The following is a 21265-nucleotide window of genomic DNA, read 5'->3' on the forward strand; positions in this document are numbered from 1 at the left end:
GGAGCCTGACTCTTTCTTTTTAGTGAAAATAAACATGTTTGTTATTGATACACTTTTCCTTTTCTTTTTTTTTTTTTTACATCACCAAGTTTCAGGTGACTATATACACACCTCAAAAAACACAATTAAATAATCCGGCTATTTCCACGACAGCCAAAAAAATCTGGGAAAAGATTAAAGCAAACTCAGCAACAGCCATTCAAAAACGTTTCCCAAAGGCACAGCCAACAAAAACTTGTCAAAGCTCATAAGTTATGAACTAATTTGCGCAGAGAGCTCTTTTGGCAGCAGGCAGGCAGAGCGTGTCCCCCAGCCCCTCAAGCAGCCACGCACACGTGGAGACGGCCTCAGGAGATGTGGCAGCACAGCTCCAGGGACGGCCCTGCCCCAGGTGCCATCGCCAGCACCAGTTCAACGCTCTGGGCTCAGACGAACACTGTAAACACCAGAAGCTGCTCTGATGAGCGAAGGAAAGAATTTTTTTCTCATTTAATTGAAGAGCTGCACTCCTCCCTTCTCAGGAAGAAACAAATCCCAAGTTTCCACGATGCTCCTCATTATTTAGGTACTTTTTGTGGGAAACCGTAAGCAACTCAAACAGAACACACCCCTGTACAGTCTCAGAACCATGCTCCTCAAAAAGCATCCTTTCAAGGTCCTGGATTACATTTCTCTCTCTCCTCCTTTATTTCCCTAATCTTCCTCCAGGATACTCTGCCCTTTTCCCAGGGTTTCATCGAGCTCGCATATCTGCAGGGCTGCTGCTGACTCTCACCAAGGGAAAATCCAGCTGCCACCTCAAGGACAGCGGCATGCAAAATTTGAGCATCCCATTCCCACTCCCGCTGTGATCCCCTCTCCCCATTCCTTCTCTCCTCAATGAAATGACTACAATACTACTTAGAACTTTCTGTAAGCAGCAGATTCAAGCTTTGGGTCGGTTTGTTTTCTTAATCCAGTCTTCTATTATGCATGAGTCCTGCCAGCACTTTGAACCTCACTGCCCTAAGCAGATCTGCTCCTGTTGTTGGGAAACATGTTGGTTGGAGCATCTGGGCATTAAATAGAAGCACATCTGGATACTATCTACCTATTGCAGGCAGCACTTATGGAACCGCTGGAAACAAAAATTTCCCCACCCCCACTCTAAAATACAAATTAGGCAAAATAAAGCCTACTATTAACAGACAGCTTAGCAAGTGGCCTTTCCTGCCCTGGGCACTGCCATGTGCCAATTTAGAAATAATTAACAACTGTTTTCATTGAGGGAAGACTGAAGGAAACAGCAACACATTTTTCCAGGGTCTACCTGTGAGGCAAGACGGCTCAACAGCCAGAGGAGCGGCGGTTCCGCCATCACCTGAACTTCAACCTCAGAACAGAAGAATCTGATTTGAGACTCTCCAGAGTGACTCAGAGGGGTTTGCTTCAGTCTGCCAATTAATTCCAAATGAGCCTCAAAACAAAATGTCACTACAGTAATTTTGTAGTAAATAAGTTTTCAGTAAATCTGTCCTGGCCTTGTCATTGTCATGATTAACAGTGAAATTCTATCTGCTGATGAGGTGAAAATAACACGTATTGTACAGTGAGCGTTTTATAGTCTCTTACTAATTTGGTTCACGGTTTCTCCATGACTTTTATACAGAGCTCTGTCAATGTAACCTTTTTGATCCACAACACATAGAGCTGCTGCCTACAATCAGGATTTCCCTAGGAGCAAGCTGTGAATCTTGACATGTTCCCCTCAAAAGGCACAATGATTTTTCACAACGTAGCGAAATCCCCAGAAGGACCGAAGATCAAACTCTTCTTTATGACTCAATAGGATGCAAATCCATCCCTCAAGAGAGTAAACGTGCTCTCAGTAACCAACTGTAGCAACAAACCAGCTCCTTTCATTAGCTGTACTCTGCTCCACAGCTGAGAAAACACATCTTCCGCTCTCCCAGCTGCAGAACGCACCTAGCTGAGACTCGCATGACAGTAGGTGAACTTCTGCACACCCACTGTCCTGCATGTGCTCTGGCTCTTAAATAAGTAGCACACAAGGCCATTGCTGTCACTGTTCCATAAAGAGAAGGCATTCTCTGCCCTGTCCCTCCGGATCAAGTCAGGGGGGAAAACTGGAGAAGGAAGACTCCATAGCTCATTACGTATGGTGGATAAAATGCTAGCTCAAATTTACCCGTCACAAGCACACCATAGCTCTACCTTATACTTCAAAGAAATACCTCTGCCTTGAGTCACTGGCATTGCATTTTCTTCGTTACAGTAACTGTTCTCTGAATTTTTCATTTACAAAATTGTCAGCCCTCTGTGTAGCCCTGAGCATGTTATTACTGCTGGAATCATCCCAGATTTGCTACTTCTGCCCTTGACAGTGATCCTGAGTTTGCTGTGTTCTAATCTGAACAGTCTTCCTGTTAGAAGGAAGGGATAAGAATAAGCAGCACAAGAAGAAACAACTTCCCTGACTGCAACTTCTACCTACGAGGCTTACCTGGAGTAAGCCTGGCATGAACCAAAACTTTCGAGCTTCACTGCAGGACAGGGTGTGTAGGATCTCTGCTGCCAGAGGTCAGCCTGTGCCTGAACCTGCACACAAGAGCCATGGATACAGGATGAAACGGACACGTAAATAATACAAGGGTGGATGCATCTCCCAACAGAAACTGGTACCAGTATCACCAAATAGTCACCTCCTTTGCTCTGCCACCCCTTAGCCCCATTTCTTGATTTCCCAATCCTATGATTTCTACAAGCCATGGAGGAGGAGACAGGGTTTAGAAATCAACTCCACAAAGACAGGCTGAGTTAAGGATCCAGCCTCGTAATTTTGCATTGAGAAGTGTTCAGCTAATTAATCTGGTTGAGTATCTGCCCAGATATTCTTTGGTAGGAAGAAGAGGAACTCGAATTTATTTCAGCACTCGCATACATGTCCTCTCTCCACCCACGCCGGGAGACAATGGACTGCAGACAGAGCATATCTGTAGTAAGCGGACTGGATGTACCGTGAGGCGTATTGCCAATTACAAATTAATGAAGTCCAGAAAAAGCAACAATGATCAATCCTCAGGAAACAGTTTCCTCTCATATGGTGACAAAAGAAATCCTGTATCAGGGTTATTACATATACCAATTAAATTCTTTAGCTAAAGCAAAAAATTATTATTTTAATGGAGGAGAAACTAGAACATTTGGTTAAAATGTTCTCACAGAAATGTTAATTACCACAGGCATTAAACAAACGGAAATCAAAGCCTACCATTTGTTGAGCACTTTCAGAAGTTTTAATGCAAAAAATGTGCTGGAAAGAAACCTTCAATTTTTCCTCATGAATGAAAGCAAATCCCTGTAAATGAAGCTACATCTATCATGCTGCTAATCAGTCAGCAGCCGCAGATGTAATCCATCAATCAAAACTGTTCCTGCACAAACTTCCCATAAAAGATAATGGAATTAATTTGGTTTGTTGGATACCAAAATGTGAAAAGATGCCTGCTCTGCTATTTCATCTCAGAGCCTATCATTCAGAGACAACAATAATGCCAGATGTAACTAATAGAAGTTACCCTTGCAACACCTCCCATCTTCCACCCCGTGTTTGTTCTTCACTGATCCTCAAAGACCGTGGAGAGTTGTGCAAGAGAAGTTGAGAGCTGCTGTTTCCAGTTTTGGAAAGTAACTATCCTGAGCCTCAGTGGCTGGGCACAAGGCTGGGGAAGGCTTTGCCTCTCGGAGGCCAGTAAGTCCTTGAGGTGACGGGACAAGTAGGTTGGAGTCCGGCACACCCCCCCTACCCGGGACCTTTCATTGTATCTCCTGTAGCACACAATTATATGAACCAAACTTGATGCTGCCCAGGAAGATGTCTAGCTCCTACAGGCAGACAGATTCAGTACTCTCCTACAGAGGATCTGGATCAATCATGCTTCGAGGGCTGTTTTTCCTTCAAAAGATGCCAAGGGCAGTAAAGCTACCTCATTTACTGAAGATTAATATCTAGAGAAGTGTTTCAGAGGAGGCATCGTACTACATGTTGGAGAAAGTCTGGTTCGTTTCTTCAGTGATGAGACCTGTTCTCTTCTGGGCAGCAAATTCATTTATAATCAACTTGAAATAGATTTAAAGCTATTTAAAGACCATCATAAAATGAAGGCACTGACTGGTACTTTGAAACTTATAAAAACAAAATATCTGGTATTAATTCTTGCTGACAGGTTTCAACATAAACAGATACAGAAACATAAATACACATATTTCTTGTACTCCCCTGGCACGTTTTTGCTTTCTAAGGAAGGTGAAAGTAGCACACAACCCTTTTGTCTGCTGCACATGCGGAACCCTGGATCCTGGACTCCTTCCATTGATTTCAGTAGCTTTGGACCAGATCCAACTTGTCCGAGGTGTAACCTTAATTTGGAGAATAATTTCCTGGAGATAGGAGACATGGGTTTTTTTCCTGTGTATTGTACAGAATCTCAAACTGACATACTGGGCGATCACAGACAGAGCACTTGCTATGTGTCTAAAGACATATGCCCTCAGATGCACGCATGTAGTGCATGTGTTCATAACGATTTGCGGTTCTGTACCATGCTTACCCTACAAACTAGGACGATATTAGAAGAGCAAGTCTTGTTTACTTTGCAAGTTATACATTACATTTTCTGTTACCACAGGAAGCTAGTCTGGTCTGCTGTGTAAATACGCAACCCATACTCCTGAAAATGTTAAGCTACTGATCATCAACAAATACAAGTAAACCCATGATAACTTGCAACTAAAGGCAGAACATTCAAAATTAGAAATCTCGGCAATCCAGAAACACTGATTCTACAAAATTTGGTTTTGTTCTAATGGGGAAACAGGCTATGTTTTTTTAAGATATCTAACATAATGGAAATTTTACTTTAACCGCTGCCCAGAAAAGACCAGGTCTCATCACTGAAGAAACCAACCAGACTTCAACATTTACAGGAAAAAGGCAGCCCCTTTCAAGTATACTGAAAAATAAGCTAGCCCCATATCCTTGAGTAAAATTTTGGGGAATTGAAAACAGTAATGTAAACTTTGCTTTTCATGTCAGGCAACACCCAGGTATTCCTCCAATGCCGGAGAGAGGATCCAGAGCAATCAACTGATAAGCGCACTATTTTTGCATTGAACTATGTACATGCAGGTACTCCCAGTAACATAAAATGCTGATTGAATATATTTTATATGTTACCTTATAGAAGTGCATATAATTTAAACAACAAGAATACTTCTTTTCCTTTCACAACATTTTGGTTTTGTTGAACACACTGACAAAGCAGTAAATTAAGTCTGATTTTCATTACAATGACCAATACTCCAAGAAGGCGGTATTGACTAGTGAGCACAGTTTGTTTGGTCTTGGTACATTAAAATATGCACATATGTGTTTTGGTCAATTTTCTCCTGGAAGGAAAGGAAACTATTTTATTTTCCAGCTGAAGAAATCCTACAACTGTAAAGATGATTTATGCGATGGGAAAGAAATCATTAATATAACGGAAGAAGAATGAGCTGATACTCCCTCCATGCTCGTTATACACAGTCCAGCGCATGACTGGCAAGAAAAATTAAGATGACAAAGTCACTAATATGCAAAAGATAAAGTATTAAAAACCAAACAAAACCAAACCAACAAACAAACCACCAAGGAAAGTAAACCCAAATGATCAGGACCAAAACACACCCTTCACAGTGAAAGGAGAGGTACTCCTGCTTTCCAGTCTGCTCTCAAATTCCTCCGTTAGCGCTTCCATGAATGCAGCCTCCGAGGCCGGGCTAACACGCAGCCAGCCGGCAGAAAGAGGCACCTGCAGAGAGCCTTCCTGTGGCATGACCCTGCCTCACCCCAGAATGATTTTACACACTTTGGCAGCCTGGTCAGACGCTCACACCCAGCTGACTGGTTTTGGAGGCTGGGAGAGGGAAGACTTTCACCAGATTTCCAATAACATAAAGGTACTACAACTTTGCAGAATCACTTCTAAAAGCAAGTTGCTGATACAGTGATCTTGGGTATTCAAAGGACAAAGAACAAGAACAGAACAAAGAGAACCGTGAATATAAATTCTCTGAAGATCACAGGTTCAAGTTTAACTTCAGTTTTCTACAAGTTAACGTCATTGATGAAGCTTCCTCTACAGTCAATGGAGAGGTGGGTAAAATTTCATAGGGCAACTAATATCACTCATAATCTGGTTTAGGATGGATGGATTGGCCCATAGACATGAGCTTGTCTCTGTGCACCATATGGAGACCTTACATGATTAATTACCTTATTTTCAGGAAGATAAAGCTGAAGAGCCTGTGATTTTTCAATTTGCAAAGGAAAACTCTACAGCGAACATGAATAAAATTTAGAGAATTGTAAGACAGACAGATAAACTGAAGGGGACATTCATTCACAAAATGTGGACCACAGAAGTCCAAAGGCCAATGAGCAGAAAGGAATCATTCCCCAGGAGGACAACTGGAAGAATCACAGCAGAGCTCTGAGAAATGATGGCTTCCATCATCCTAGCAGTTCCTGGTCATTTAGATGAATGAAGAAGGAAAGTGGTGCAAGTTCTCACAATTCTGCCACTCCTGTTTGACTTGTAAGACTAACTTTTACGGAGGGTGCAAGATGTGCATCACGATGGAGATGTTCCACTCCGTTCTGTAGGGTTGGCTACATTATACATTAATGTGATAAGGACCGTCAAGATCTGGGTCTTCAGTGCTTCCACGCTATTCTTATAGACCCAAAACTCTATAAATCAAATAAAACAGAACTTTGTTGCATGGAGACAAGACGAAGACACAGCCAATGATTATAATGTAACATACTCTTACTATACACAGGCTACTGTCAGTATAGATTGACCATGTTATATACTGACCACTGCCTTCCATGTCCTGATATATAAGATTTCCCATTTGGGCTGTTTAACCAAAATAAATGCTCACCCTTAAAATAACGTTAAGTGATAACTTTCCCCGTTACCTTCCAATGCGTACTACCACCTCAGCCTAGAGGCACTGGCTTTCCTTCAGCAGAGGATTTCAAGTTGTTTGACTCTACCCTGTTTATTTTGCACAAATGCTATTCCTTTCTTACAGATGGATATGATCTGCTGAAGACTTGGAACATTTTACCCCATAGCAAAACTCATTCAAAAGTACCATCTGTTCTTCCTGCAGGGGCACAGTAATGCCAGAAACTGTTTAACATTCCATAAATTAAGCCCATATAATGGATAGCTCATTGTTAAAGTGAATCAAGGAATCGTTTGGAACCCGATGACAGATATTTTGCTGGGATTTTGCCTTAAAAATAGTATCCAATATATTATTTTTGGTTTGCTTCTTTAAAAACTTCACATACAACATTAAACAGCAAAGGCGCGTCACAATTAGACCATCTTAATGCCTGGCTTTATCCCCACTTCCACCAGTGTCAGCAGGGTCCCTTCTACTAACTTCAGCAGGGCTTGGACTGGGCCAATGGTTTAGAACAGACTCACTGAAAGACCAAATTCTGTTCCTATTTACCCTGGTATGCGTCTGTTGTATCTGTACTATAGACTTCCTAAGAGAATAGAATTCAATCTTCAAGTTTAAGAGCCATTAAAATATGTCCTATTTTATAGATGTTACACTAATATATTACACACACAACATACATACACACACACCCCCACCCCTGCTTCACTTACTGGTAAGAAACCCTAGCGAGAAATGAACAGCCATTTGCTGTTCCCTTCTACGTCCAAACGCTAAGACATGCGGAAGTTTAATCAATAAAAACGCTGGACATAAAATCCTGCTATGAGTATGTATCATTTGAGTCAACATTAAAGCAGCCTTCAGTTGCCATTCATACAGAGAAACCGCAGATTAAAAAAGAAAAAAAAAAAAAAGAAAAAAGCCTACAACAAAAAAGTAAAACACGCACAAAAGAAATCAATATTCCTTAATTGGAAAAAAATGGCACTCTCAAATCCTCCACCCAATCCTGGGACTCGAGTGGCACTCTGCCCGGTTCTCTGGGCTTCCTGGGGACAAGCAGTCCTCCCTAACATGCAACTCTTGTCACACGCGCCGGGAGCTGCGTGTGAGCTGTGCTCCAGCGGCTCAATGCAAAACTTACACTTCTTCACTCAGAAAACTACTATATACCGGAGCGTTTCAAAACCTGTTAGTGAAACAGAGAAGCAGATGACAGTTACACACTCTAAGCGATAAGAATTACCATCTAAAAATTGAGCTATTTAAGCCCACAAAGTCGTTATTTGTTATTTAAGACTACGTATGTAAGCGTATACAATTATTATCATCTCTGCATGAAGCTCTCATATTGCTATAATAAAATTCGCAGAAGGAAAACACTTTTAGCCCAAGCATTACTATTCCCAGAGACAATGCAGATATTTTTCCATCACACCAGATCCTGGATGGTGGGGGAAGGGCAGGAGTGGCGGGGAGGGGGAAATGCAACTTGAGAAGTGGTAAGTGTGTCAAAATCTAAATTACTTGGAGATATTCTGCAGCACAATCATCCTTTATGCTTGTGCAGCTCGGCTCATATGGCTCACATTCAGCCTGTCACACTGAATCATTGCTACTTCTTGACTTACATTAACAAAAACAAACCTAACTTTTCGCTTCAGTATGTGAGGTAAAACGCTCTCCGAATTCTCAGTCAAAAGGCCAGAAGCGGCATTCAAAATAATTGTTTTTTTAAGAAGCTCACTTCTGAGGAGCAGATGAAAAAAAAAAAAAAAAAAGTCCGCGAAGAACTGACTAACAGCACAAACACATGTGTTGCTTATGGAGTACTTTGCAAAAAAATCCGTACTGCAAAAAGCTTTGTCCACGAGCAGAGTAGACACAGCTTCAGCAGTCTTAACTAACAAAGCAAATCTGCCCCTATCCGCAAAAGCCTTTAAACTGCAGCAAACAAGATATTTAACAAGAGTTTTAGAGTCTGATCAACAGTTAGAAAGTAAATCTAGAAAAGAAAGTACAAAATCAAAGAGAAACACAGCCAGATAGAATCTTTGCAACCAGCAGAACACAAGGCACAAAGCAAAGCCAGCACTCAAACAAAGTTATTTCACACTTCTCCCAGTAAATTTGCAACAAGCATCCTGTTAGGAAGGATTTCTGCTGACCTGTGGATGTGCAGCAATGTAGATGCAGTGAGTTTTCCTATCACCTTTTGTTCCCAGCCATGTCAGCTGTGCTCTGCTCCAAGTACTGCTCACACTCCCAAATCCCCACTTCCAGCTCTATCTTAGGAACTGCCCAGATTTTGTAGTGTAATCTGAGCAGGGAAGTACCATGTGCCTATGATATGGTTAATTCACTTTTTGCCCCCTGCGACGCCTAAGGAAGCTGCTTCGCATTTCAAAGCTGTGCCTGCCACCCCCTGACCCAGGTACAGGCAGCGCAGCACTGGGGCTGCCTCCTCCACCCAAATGGGGCGGTTAATCAGCTCGTTCCACCTACCAAACCCTGGGATGGGGGATTCACTGGGCTGCCGAGACTCTTGCTCCCTTTCCCTGGAGTGCCCAGCGCAGAGGGGACCACAGCCCCCAGACCAAAGGGAGCCAGCTCCCCTTGCTCAGAGCAACCACCACGGTGCTGGGGCCATTGCCATCCCCACGGCCAATACCAAGGCTCTCCACGGAGATGGCTCTGGGAAAGCCCAGTGAGGCCCCCCGAGACCCAACGAAGCCCCCTGAGACCCAACAAAGCCCGGGCATCTGGTCTGGATCTTTGGTAACGAAGACATTACATGGGGTGTGCTGCAAGACTCTCACCCATTCCTTTCCAGTGTTGCCATCAGCTAAGCAAGAAACAATCTCAGTTTCTTCTGTTAACAGAAGAAAGCTTTCTACTACAAAGGGGAAAAAAAAGCACCTCCAAACTTTCTTCTATTAATTCTTCTGTTAATATTATTCTATTGTTATTGAACTATTTCTACTTTGTATTTGCTTAATGATGAGAATACTACACTTCAGAGAGGAAGGAAGTGCCTCTTCTTCACAAATTCTGCACAGGGAAGAGTTAAACCAGTTGCGAAGCTGCCAAACACGCATACACCGGTGAAGGCACAGAGAAGGAGGGGTAGAGTAGTCCTCAAGTCCTGTCACTCCTACTCCTCCAGCCCCAACCACACCATCACGTCCTAAGTGTCGCACACCAAGACCCAGGTGATGAACAACTAGCCCTGGGCTGGCGTAGGCTTCTCCTGAGCGTTTAGGTCTTGAAAAGGGTAAAGTGCACACCATCAATGGTTGTGCTATTCTCCAACTTTCTTGAAAACAAATTCGATGTAATCCCAACGTCAACATTGTCACTGTCTCAAACACTGCTAAATCCAATTGCACAGAGGGGCTGAAGGAGCCCCACTTGGCAAAGAAAGGGGAGGTTTCTGTTCCTCTCTCTGCCAGCCCTGGGCAGATGGCAGGAGCAGCTTTTAAATAGCTGAGACAGACCCCCTAAAAGAGATTAAAGGGGAGCAACAGTCAGGGATCTTGGAAAAGGAAGGATCTTAGACACAAAGATGGCAGAAAATAGAAAAGCTTTGGGGGAACTTTAACTCCTGGCCAGAAGGCGGCAAAGCAATTTCATGTAAGGAGACTGCTTTTCAAATTGTTGGTCTTGCGAGTAACACCTGCAAATATCTTGTGTGGGATTTCTAATGATTGTATTATGCATCTGTGGAGTTTTTCTTTCTTCAAACACTAGACCTTTGGATAAACCAGTTTATTCTAAAGCAAAGGTGCTACCTGTACCTCCCCTGTTGCATAATTAGCTAAAACCCGTTATGTTTGAAATCAGGACATGCGTAAGGTAAAATTAGAAATAACTAGAAAGATATAGGACTATTTCAGAGAAAAAGACACATTCCTCAATGATTAATTCAAGATCTCAGCTTGGAAATTTGATCTTGATCAGTTATAATCATGATTGCTTGCAAAAAAAGTAACAAAAAGGAAGTGAAGTGATCTCAAAGGTTAGGAATTACGGCCAAGAGACGTCTGGCAGTCTGCCTTTAGGTCCACAACTTGTACCTCTGCCAGGCACAGGCATCATCTCCACTGCACCCTGGGCAGTGGTCGGTGGTCCTCACCCCATTGACATGGGACTCTACACTCCCCCACCCCTGATTCCTGCCAGTGACCCTCTGATTTCCATGCACCCCAAACCCCCCAGGTCAGGGCCAGGAGGCGAGGGCTGCGCAGCCAGGGCAGGTCACAGCTCCCTGCAGGAAGCCAGCTCTTCACGGCTTCATTTCATTAGCCTGTAGAACAGGCTGTAATTTGCTGAAATGATGATTAATCAAATCTTATTTTTCTCTAAGGCAGTTAATGAACAGCCAATTAACTGTCTCAGTAATTCTGAAATAACAAAGCAATACAAAAGTGACAACTAGCAGCTACTTAACAGCGCAAGCTAGCACCACAGCAAAAGCCAGTCCGGCCGAAAGGGCAGAAGATACGTGACTAGAAGGTCCTTTCACCCACATCATCCCAAAGCCAACATTTTTTTTATGCTTCAGACAGTCCCTTAGAGCTCAGAGGCCCTGTACCGAGCACTGCACAGGCGCTGAGTGTGCCAAGTGTGGGTGCATCCCCCCCCCCCGCCCCTTGCTCCCGGGGCTTTGCTTTTTTATCCTGCACCCCGGGCTGCAGACACCCCCCTTCCCAGCTGCAGCTCTGCAAAGGCAACTGACCACTGCCTCCGGCCCGTCCCCTGTGCCCATTGCTGCTCCTCAGGCCTGCAAACGGTGAGGAGGGGCAGGGAGCACAGGCAGGGGACAGGCAGCTCTGGAAAAGAGGGCAGCACGCTGCTGCGGCAGCCCAACATCCTGCTGGAAGGGCCCGGGCATCCGCAGCCTCCACGTTCAGAAGGGCAGCGACTCTCTATCTTGCGGTTCAATTCATATCTTTTCCAGACTCCAAACAAATCCAGGAAAGCTTAATTTTGATCATATAAATCAGGATAAGATGAAGATATATAAACACAACTTAGTACAGTACCCAAAAAGCAAGGAATGACAGTTTTACAAGAATCCATAATCTTGGTTTTTTTGAAGTATTTCTTCAGTGGGAATTGTGCTGGAGCAAAGAATGCAAAACTTACAAGCTTCCAAGAGGGGGTCATGTGAAATTACTCTATTTCGAGATTTTTCCAAATCACTAACATTTCGATTCTAAATGCACTTCTAAGAATCTGCCAACAAACTATTTGTCACCATCAAAAGAGGCAATTTTTTGCAGTTTGTAACTGTCAGGCTTAAAAAAAAAAGATTTTGTAGAGAACTTATGCCGTGTCTGCAGAAACTTCTGCAATCAACAGTGACATTGCAGATTTTTTCAAATAAAAACCGAATCCCTCAGAAAAGAACAAAGAACATCCTTTGTTTCAGACAAAGAATTTCAGGAGAAACCACAAAATGTTCAAGCAAAACATTAAACATTTGATTTTCCACCCATTTTGCCAGGAGTCTAAGTTTTCCCATCGTTCTAATATCAGTGTCAGTAAGGAGGGGAGGTAGGTCAGAGGGCCTACACCCTGCAACTTAAAATCTGTGCTAATTAAATGAGGACAAAAACAGGATGCGATTTGCAGAACGCTTTTTTCTTCGTTAACATAGCTTTTCTTTGAATGAGGAAACAAGACCTACTTAATTTATCCATCAGGAAAAAAAAAAAAAAACACCATTGAAAAAAGCCGAGAAGTTGTTACTAGCATTATTACACAAATCCTGGGCTCCGCTCCTGCCGCCGTGCTTGCTGCAAACACCTACCTCTGCTTCCCATCCCCGTGACTAACATGAACGTCACGCGCTTTGCGCTCCCAGGGCTAGGGCCCGAACATAAGGGTGCTGCTGATGGCAGAGGTTACTTAGTCTCTTTAAATGAGTTTTAGAAAAGCAGACTTAAAAAGAAATGGAAAACATTTCATTTTAAACCCAGTGGAGACTACTTCATCTTCAAACACACGCATGCTTGCCTGACACGCTTCACTGCCTATTTTAGTGCTTTTTTTTCCAGCGCAACGATGTATCACAATCGTGGCAGCACCTGGAACCTTGGTTGCACGTTTAAGAGTACCACAGTGCCCACCACCGTGCCACTTCCAGCCTCAGACACAGGCAACCACAAACTACAGAAATGCAACCAAGAATTAGAATTCAATACGTGCTAATTTACTTTTTTCACTCTTTACAGAAGGAGAGATTTTAGTAAATGTAAGTATATACCAGTGAGTTTCCTTTTTTATCACTAGCATCATAGTTCATTTTATTTTAATGTAGGAATAAGTGTGATACACTCTAGTTAACCTGTTTTCCCAGACTGAAGAGACATTATTACATGTTCATGTTCTTTTACACATCCTCAATATTCAGCCACTTGCAACACCCCAGGGTATCGTGTAGTATGTCAACCCTTTGAGAAGAATGCAAAAGTCTTAATAAAAATGAAGAGAGACTGCTTATCACACACTCTTGCTATTAATCTCTGCATTTCAGAAAAAACCCCAAATTATTGCAAACATTTTCCACAGGACATATCGTTATGGATATGCAAGAAGCCATGCCAGGAACCAAACAGCAGGTCAGAAGGCAGGCTTGCATTTTTGCTTTTGCTCTAAAGGCAAACTGTTAGGTTTCAGAGCACACCGCAGTTCCTCTCACTGAGCAGATCCATTTATGCTATTTACCAATTCGGAACTGAGGGGTAGTCCCCCAAATCAATCTGCTCTCTAGAGTATCACATTATATCCTTTCCAAGCGGCCGTCCAAGTTCCATACGTTAATCATACCCAGTCTTTCAAGATCGTCAGACGGTATGTTACACTGATTATATGACACAGCTCCCTGCACGAGGCAGATTAGCTTAGAAAGGAAAACATGACATGCTACCAAATGTAAGCGTTCCCGTTATGAAAATTGAGGAAGTAAAAAATAAGCCTCAACAGAACCTGGTAGAGCCACTGGGCTGCCCCAGCAGCTCAGTAGGAAAGATGTTCTCCTTCAATAATGACTTCATTAGGCTGTTAGCGAGGCCATGGTGACTACACCCCCCCTCAGCCGCAGCTGTGCTGGTGAGCAGACCTCCAGCTGCCTGTCCTGCACCCACCAACAGCCCAGCCCCCTTCAGATGCGGCTGCTCCAGCAGCCTCTAACAGTCCTCCCTAATTCACTTCAGGAAGGAAGGAGACAAACCCCAAAGCCAGCAGGATTATCTTCAATAGTCTAATTAGTGGCTTGAGATAATCCACTTGATTTTGCCTACAGCAATTTAGGAAGTGCTAATGTGAACGTTGGAGCCAGCAGATAGGTGGACTGCTACCTCCTGCCAAGAGGCAGTGACAGCAATGGGAGGCAGTGACAGCAATGGGAGGCAGTGACAGCAATGGGAGGCAGTGACAAGGTACAACCAGTACCAGGGGAGAAAGTCTGGTAGTGGTCAGAGCGGTGGGATATCTCCACAACGCCCACCCTTAAGCCCAGCCTCAAGCGGTTTCAGAAGGTGCAGGTCGGGTCCCATAACTCTGTCTGGTAGAGTTGCTAGCATCTTCTCTGCCAGCTCCATTAAAAGCCAGTAATGCATTCTACAAAGCAAAACTATATTAAAAATAAAACAAAATTGGGCTTCGGTATCAAACCTAAAATCTGGCAGCCTGTTCCCAGGCAAAATCCATCATGAGTGATACATTTGTGGAGGACAGCTGGAACAAATCCATGACATTTAATGACATGGTAAAAGCAAACAACTTTAAATCATTTGAAATACTACTGTGAATAGATGAAACTTTAAAGCATTCACATGTTACAATAATTAATCATGTCTAAACACTTGTTTTCAATTCTTAAAAAAAAATAAAAATCATCATTTGCAGAAGTGATTTTTTTTTTTTTCCCCATTCCAGCCTTATGTTTAAAGTAGCATTCTCCTGTGAAACGGTTTCAGGCTACACAACACTTCAGAGTTTTAAAGGTATTCTGTCTCTCTCCTATCTAAAGATTCATGACACCAGCAAAACAGTACTTCTCCGCCTTCCATCTTTCTCTCAGTAACCTGTCCTCCAAAGCCCAGTGCACAGTACAGAAAAGCAGAAGTTGCTTCTATAAAACACTTCAAATGGGATTGTCACAGAAACACAGACAGCAAATTGCCTTTTAATTTAAATGGGAATTCAAATCTCATAGGCACCCGCTCAGTCTCTGTCCATGCATGCATACCCAGTGTCAGCCTAAAGGCTTCACAAAGCCTCAGGTAAAAGACCAAGTCTGTCCTTCCATGGGTAAAATAGCTGTTCCGCCTGAACCACACAGACACCCTTAAGGAGTTCAGCTGGTCCCACTCCTGATGGCTGCCGCAGAGCACCAGTGACCTGTGAAATTTCCCAGAAAGAACTTTTAATGGGACCCGAGCTAAGAACTGGGGGATAGGTGCCAAGCTGAAATTATTTAGGACAGCACGAACATGAGTGTAAGGGGCACATCTTAAGCTGATTCTGTCTGACAAACGTGGTTAAGTTGATACTGGACAAACGGCTCAGCTCTCATTTAAGTGAAGCCTGGGGGACACACAGATGGTCTCTCCTGGACGTGGCTACAGCAGGAGTTGGCTGAAGACCAGCAGCTGGCTGGTAGTCCCCCACCGCACGTCTGGCAGGAGGGACAGAGAGAACATTCACTGCGCTAGAGCAGACTCAGCTAATTTCGTCAAAAACAAAGGTGGTTTGAGCTAACCTGGCTGACTTGGCAGTGAGGTGGATTAAGAACACCCAGAAGACCCCTTCTGCCAGCCCCCTTCTGGGGATATAACCTTTGCTGGTTATATTTTCTACTTCCAAAAAGTCATGTATCCATGCCTCAGGAATTGCTTTCTCTCTTTCCCTCCATCACAAGTCTAGACAAAACCACATTAAGATCCTTCTTTGACTATACATGTACAGGTGTAAGGGGTTAGCAGTTACTAAAAAGTTTCGTGGATACAGGAAAAAATGAGCTCTTTGTCTCCAAGGTGTGTTCACTGAATAGAGTTCAAGAGTTAAAACCAGAACTGAACTAAAACAGCTTCATGCTAAGGATCAAAAAAAAAAGAAAAATAAATTCCTACCAAAATAGGCAGAAAAGAGTTTAAGGTGAGAGGGGATACTTTTTAAACCTTCACTTCACAAAAAGGAGTGTGTGACATACTTTTTCATGACTTTTTCTCTCCAGGGTCCCCCAAGCTCAGAGCACCTCCAGACTGCAGAAGCAGCACGGCCATCCATCGTGCCTGGGGCTGGACACGCAGCTGTACCACGGTGGGACCGCCGGCGCAGAAGCACTTCCCACGCTCCCATCTCCACCCACGTCTCTACAATACCGGATTCCTGGCACCGGTTTGGACAGCTCGGCAGTCAGTGCCTGCCTTCATTCATAAAAATGAGACCACACTGATGAAAGCCACAGGCTCTAGTGCACCCAGCAATAAATGTCAGTGACATCTCCCAGTCAAACATTTACTTCCACAGCCGCCCCTACACGGGAAGCCTGGAGGTCACATCTGGACAATGAAGTCAGGGCGAGTTGCATGCGCGGACCAGTGACAGTGCTTAAACTTCTCCCTGATTTTGGATTCAATCCACAGAGTTCATTAGCAAACAAGACAGACAGGAATGTATGTCTTAAAGCAGACCAGGAGATGTAATTAACACAGCTTAATTTTCATGAATAATGTATTAGGCTTGTAATCTACAAGAATGAAAAGGTAACTCAAAGGGTCTGGTCTTGCTCTAATCATGTTCAGCAGGAGGAGGAGTGGATCCAGGCCACAAGTGAGCTGCAATTTCTTCATATCTAAGAGGGATATATGCTCATTTCAACAGTTTGATTTCTTACAAAAAGACCACAATAACGTAGGCAGGAGAAAACAAACCACTTTTTGGAAAGCCCCTTTCAGAAATCTCTTTTAGCTCCTAATGTATATGAACATGGAATCGGAAAAGGACCTTTTGGGGTATTAAATCCAGGCCCCTATTATTAAAGGCAATATGTCACTTCCAGCAAAAAGAAAGGTTAATGTTATGCCAATGAGCTGGAAGGAAATCCAAATTTCTAATGCAAGAGAATGAGGGGAAAAGCTAAACAAAAGTGAATGCATGAGACCATATCACTATATCAGAGCCTTATCCTAAACACATGGGCTGTTGGTACATCAAAGAGGAGATAGGAGGCAGAATAATTAAGAGTCAAGCTTCCTTCTGCCAATAAGGACCTGCAGACAACTGAGAAAAGAAACACCTCAGTACAGTTCAGCCCCGGGACGGGGGAGGAAGGTGAGCTCCCGGCAGGCACAGCCCTCTCCCTGGGTAGTGTGAGGCCACCTGAGATCACAGTTGCCCCAAATTCAAAGGCTCGTGGAAGGGGCAAGTGGCCCCCGGCATTAGCAGCAGTCTGGTTTCTTCAGGGTATGATGGTGAAAAGCCAGAAGGCAGCTGTAGGAAAGCATGTGCCCACTCTAAGTCTTTCAGCAACCACAAAAATCTCTGGATAATTTAAGGGACACTTCTGGTTTTGCCAGAAACCATTAAATCCCACCTCTTACCCACAAACTAGGGGAAGAAACTCCCAGGCATGGAAAAATTCCCAAAGAACGGTTTGAAAGAGACCAACATTGTAAACATTTGTCATCTCCCAGAATAAAGGAAAGAAGGCAGCTGTGAAAGACATGGTTGGCAGTAGGCTTCCTTTGGTTTACACGGGATGCAAAATCTAAGGGCACAAGGATGACAAGGAAGGACAACCAAGGTATCTTACATACCCAGCGGTCTCCATGCAGGCTTTGAGAATTGGGAGCAGATACCAGAGACTATAGCAATGAGAGCCACAGAAGTTCTTAGAGGTTCCAACCCACACAAAAAAGGCACAAAAAGCATAATTTTGAACACAAAGTGAAAGCAGGTCACAGCCTGGAGATGGGAGGTAACCTACTGTCTGCTCCTGCGAATTCAGAGGAACGGACATCCACAGGGCTGGAGCGGTTCTGGCAGCGTGGAAACGCCCCAGCACTGTCCCTCCTGTTGTCGAGGAACTGTCCAGCAAAACAAAATATTTCCAAGAAGTGTAATAACAGGGCTATAATGGAATATAATGTAATAATGTATATACGTGTAATAACCAACCACAGAGATGGCAGTCGAGAATACGCCATCTCCTCGCTGGGCTGCTGCTCTATTGCAATCTACCACCAGAGCCAAAAGCCAGCCTGGGATGTCTGGTGAGCTTCATCTTGCGCATATGCAGGAGTGAAGCTACGTCGATGAGCACTTCGGTGCAGACTCCCGTGTGCTCACGGGCCTCTACCACTGAGCGAACGGATCCTCAGCTATGCTCACCCAACCAGCCCTCAGGTATGTGGGTTATTGCTCTCCATGCCTGAGCAGGACAGAAAGCACTGATGGCACTGGAATGTCACCTTTAATGCCACCAGGCACCGTGGGGCTCGCTGCCCATCATTGCCCCTGAAAGGCTACCTACCATATAGTGCACCAAATCGAAGAAAGATGGCTTCTTCCAGCTTCAAGTAGACCAGATCTAAATTTAGAAGTATATATAATGCCACATTATGCCCTAATGCAACTGAAAAGGTGCTAAAGTGGATGGACAGATGGATGGAAGGAGAAGAGTGAGAGATCTCTCCAATCACAGAAACTGATTTGAAATGAAAACGTTTTTCCTGGTATTTAAATACACTGCGAGGCTAGAGTTTACCTGTTATTTCTCCCAGTATAGCTTTCAAGGCAGCTTACTGCAGCATGCCCAGAGCAGCAGTCCCACAGAAGTGGAATCCCTGAGGAGCTACCAGGGCTGAAGGCCTCAGCTGCTTTGCCATCGGTTTCTTGTCTTTACTGGAGAAGGTAAAGCTCCAGCCACCACACTGAAGGCCATAAATCCTGCTCAGAGCCTTGCCCATGAAAGAGAATACAATTAAAATAACAGGGCTGTTGAAGGATAAGGCAGCACTACAAAAGGTTTGCCAACACAGTAATGCCAATTAAGGGTGTGACTTTTGGGTGATATTTTTACACCACCAGCAGCCCTATTAATGCTGGTGTAACTGTCTTCAAAGTGATTTTGAAAGTCTCCATTTGGGAAAAGAAACAGTTAAAAGACCCTTTTTTGGCCCCTGTAGGCCCCCTTCTGCCATTAGGGGAAAACCTTTCATATTATAAATTTTTATCTGTTCCACTGATAAGGGCGTTTTGTGTCCAGAAAGCTGTATCTTTCTCAGATAATTTTACACCCATTAACCACATACCATAAAATGTAGTTTTTCTTGTTAAATGCCAGTCAAATCAAGTTATAAGTAAAGCCACGTTTATAGGATGTGCCCATAGCCTCCCTCTGCAACTGAAAGGACAAGGATGCCTAAAACAAAGATGTTCCACGAGGAGGAGCAGGAAAGGAGAGGATTCAGGTGTGGATGGTCTGTTAGAAAACCACAGGAACAGATACAGCCTCAAGCACCACCTCTCTACTCATCACCTATGGGTGCAAAGAAACAAAACTCAGTACTAATATATCTCAGCAATAACAAGACCTTTTCCTTCAGGCTTAGAGGAAAAGCATGGCACCAGTAAGCTCAAAGGACCTCCCTCGCGGGTGGTACAGACCATGCGCCCAACCCCACCTCCTCTGGCCTTGCTCCCCGCGGGTGGCTCAGCTCTGGGCGGACCGACCGGCTCCAGCACAAGCCTTTGAGTGACAAGAGATAAGGTGAGGGGAGGTGTGGGGGCAGAGAACAGGCTGGCTCTCACGCAAGCCCCCAACACGCCGTGAGCGTTTCTGCTTCCAGGGGCCGATTTCTCCACCGATCCTGCAAGCCTGGTCCCCCAAATCTCCCCAACACAGCCCCCTGCCAGGGCAGCAGCGCCTCAGCGTTCGCACCCAGCACCGCTCACTCCAAGAATCCAGGCAGACCAGCAAAAACAGGCAGAAAGCATTTCTCTCGGTTATCCCACGTACTTTCTCCTCTTCCTTTCAAACTTCCCGTTGGTTTTCGTTAAGCTCACATGAGGCGAGCAAGCCTGCACAACTTGGAGAACGCATTTATGGAACAATTTTGCCAGATTTCCCCCCACCTCCAAATGACATTTGATTTGCAAACACTCCCACCGAACCGCAGGCTGCTCTCGCCTCCACCCAGGGAGTTGTTTTCAATAAAGCAACAGCTCTGAAACATCTACAGAAACTTTTTTTTTCTTTGACAATTTGCCACTTTCAGAACGCCACCAAAAAAATTAAAAAGAAAAGGAGAAAGAGAAAACAGCGTAAGGAACCGTTTGCCTATTTGTCCCAGGAGCCGGGAAAGGGCTTTGGATCGCGTCCCCCGCACCGAGGGGCTGCAGCCGGCTCCGCTCCGCCCGGACCGGCACCGGGACCGAGGGGCGTCCCGGGACCTCCCGCTGGGCTCCGCGGGGCCGGCTCGGCGCCGCACCTCCGCGGAGCGGGGCGCCGGGGGCTGATCCGCGCCCGCGCTGCCCCGCCACCGCTCGCACTTACCGCCCCGCTCCGCGCCGCGCTGCTCCGCTCCGCGGGGGAAGGGGCAAGGGGACCCCGGGAGGCAGAGGGAGGGGCCGGAAAGCTGCGGCGGGGCTGACCGGCGGCGCGGGGTGTTTGGCTAACCTGACACCGCGGGCTGCCGCCGCACCGCGCTCCGCTCCGCACCGCGGCTGCCCGGCCTCAGCGCCGGCCGGCCGGGAGGCGAGTGCCCGCCGCCCCGGGGAGCCCGCGGAGCGGGGCTGGACACGGAGAAACAATGAGATCGGCTTTTCTGTAAGGCTCACGTGGGGGAGAAAAGTCTGCATCCTGGTGCCTGGGGGTTCCAATTAAAAAGGAAAAAGTGGGGGGGTGAAAGCCGAGCCCCACGCCTGCCGTGGGGCAGAGGTGCCTTACCGCCTGGGTTTGCCCAGGTTAAGCCCCCTCAGTCAATCAAAGGTGGCTTCGAAATTGTGCTAAGAAGCGCTTTTAATTTTCTTTCCATCCCACTGCTGCTTACTGAGATCTAAGTGGCCCCAAACTTACCTCGCCGTAAGCCACCACGGAAGCATATGGTGACTTTGATCCTAATCTTTACATCAAGAGGGTCCGGTTGCTACATTTATATGACAATAGAGACTGTTTATAGAAAGCCATCCTGGTATAAATTAGAGAGAAGTCCCTGGGAAG

The 21265-nt window shown here is 44.9% G+C and overlaps 1 protein-coding gene across 2 annotated transcripts in view; it reads right to left on the minus strand.

Moving 5' to 3' along the window:
- Positions 1 to 20830, minus strand: part of FBLN2 (fibulin 2) — a 113033-nt gene extending 92203 nt beyond the window's left edge. The window contains exon 1 of one of the 2 annotated variants that reach the window (XM_063348317.1): positions 20600 to 20830. The gene's annotated coding sequence lies outside the window, so the exon portion shown is untranslated. Of the gene's footprint in view, positions 1 to 9197; positions 9307 to 20599 lie in introns of those variants that run through there. The other variant, XM_063348318.1, reaches the window with a different exon arrangement.
- Positions 20831 to 21265: the final 435 nt, after the last annotated feature.

This window comes from Chroicocephalus ridibundus, chromosome 10 (genome assembly GCF_963924245.1).
Source record: "Chroicocephalus ridibundus chromosome 10, bChrRid1.1, whole genome shotgun sequence".
Classification (NCBI taxonomy): Eukaryota; Metazoa; Chordata; class Aves; order Charadriiformes; family Laridae; genus Chroicocephalus; species Chroicocephalus ridibundus.